The sequence below is a fragment of the Rutidosis leptorrhynchoides genome, chromosome 3, assembly GCF_046630445.1.
Source record: "Rutidosis leptorrhynchoides isolate AG116_Rl617_1_P2 chromosome 3, CSIRO_AGI_Rlap_v1, whole genome shotgun sequence".
Lineage (NCBI taxonomy): Eukaryota > Viridiplantae > Streptophyta > Magnoliopsida > Asterales > Asteraceae > Rutidosis > Rutidosis leptorrhynchoides.
Genome location: NC_092335.1, coordinates 639,385,972 through 639,387,690, shown reverse-complemented (window position 1 = coordinate 639,387,690; position 1,719 = coordinate 639,385,972). Strand labels below are relative to the sequence as shown.

At 37.3% G+C, this 1,719-nt stretch overlaps 1 non-coding gene across 1 annotated transcript; it reads left to right on the top strand.

The window, feature by feature from the left end:
- Nucleotides 1-988: 988 nt before the first annotated feature.
- On the top strand, nt 989-1,095 carry LOC139903454 (small nucleolar RNA R71). Its single transcript, XR_011778271.1, has one exon. It is a non-coding gene; the product is annotated as a small nucleolar RNA R71 (small nucleolar RNA).
- The last annotated feature ends 624 nt before the right edge of the window (nt 1,096-1,719 follow it).

Sequence of the window (1,719 nt, the reverse complement as noted above, 5' to 3'; positions counted from 1 at the left end):
TTGGTATGGTTTAACATAAGGTTTAGCCTTAACTGTGTTATCTTCATTAACCTTTTCAACTACCGGTTCTTTTTCCTTATCTTGATCAGGTTGTGGTTCTTGTGGAGTAGGAATAGCTTCATCAGAAGTTACAGGTATTTCAGGTGGTTTAAGTGTTGTACCACTTCTTGTGGTAATGGCTTTAGCTGTTTCATTCCGGGGATTAGCATTTGTATCACTAGGTAGACTTCCCGGTTTTCTTTCACCTATTAACCTTGCTAGGTTACTTACTTCTTGTTCCAGATTTTGAATAGAAGCTTGTTGATTTCTAAATGCTTGAGCATTTTGTTCATTAGTTTGTTTCTGAGATGTGAAAAACTGCGTTTGAGTTTCAACTAGCTTCGTCATCATATCTTCTAAATTTGGCTTTTTATCATCGGTTTGTTGTGGTGGTTTATTTTGAAAATTAGGTCTTTGCTGATTGTAAGTATTATTGGATACTTGTTGATTTCTAGGACCTTGTTGGTTGTTGTATGGAATATTTCGGTTATAATTCTGGTTTTGATTGTAAATCGGTCTTGGCGGTTGATAATTATTCTGATAATTATTTCCAGGCCTTTGGTTTATGTATGAAATATTCTCTCTTTGTTCCATTGTTAATTCAATACTGAGACAATCTTTTGTCAAATGTGGTCCTCCACACTGCTCACAACTAATTCGTATTGAGTGAATATCTTTAGTCATCTTTTCCATTCGTCTCTCGACAGCATCTATCTTTGCGGAAATGGAATCTAAGTCATGGCTAGAATCGGCTCTAGCTGCTTTAGATGATCTAACGATATCTTTTTCTTGGTGCCACTCATGTGAGTGAGAAGCAGTGTTATCAATAATTTTGTAAGCATCAGTTTCGGTTTTCTTCATAATAGAACCACCAGCTGCTATATCTATGTCTTTCCTTGTAGTGATGTCGCATCCTTGGTAGAATATTTGTACTATTTGACAGGTGTCTAAACCATGTTGCGGACATCCTCTTAACAACTTTCCAAATCTTGTCCACGCCTCATATAGAGTTTCATTTGGCTTCTGTGTAAACGTAACAATTTCTTCTTGAAGTCTTACGGCTTTAGATGCCGGAAAGAATTGTTTAAGAAATTTTTCAACTAAAACGTCCCATGTATCAATCGCCCCTTCAGGTAACGATTCCAACCAATCTTTGGCTTCTCCCTTTAAAGTCCAGGGAAATAACATGAGATATATCTGTTCATCCTCCACTTCTTGGATTTTAAATAGTGTGCAGATCCTATTAAAGTTACGTAGATGTTCATTTGGATCTTCCTTCGGTGCACCACTAAATTGGCATTGATTAGTCACCGTGTGTAGAATTTGTCCTTTGATTTCATAATCTGGCGCATTAATGTCTGGATGAGTAATTGCGTGACCTTGGCCAGTGCGTTTAGCTCTCATTCGGTCTTCCATACTTAAAGGTTCCAGATTCTTCATAATTGAATTTGTTGAATCGGAATCACTAGAGGATTCTGATTTAATGGTTCGTTCCTCAACAATCTCTGTTTGAATGATTGGTGGTTCCGGAGGAAAGTTTAGTGGTTCAGGATCTATGAATCGTCCCTGAATATTCTCCGGATTCTCAATTGTAAGGTCGGGTTCAAAAAATGGATTATCGGAAATTTGAACTGGAGTACTTGGTCGACTGGATGACGATTCTAAAGAAAAATCAACGGT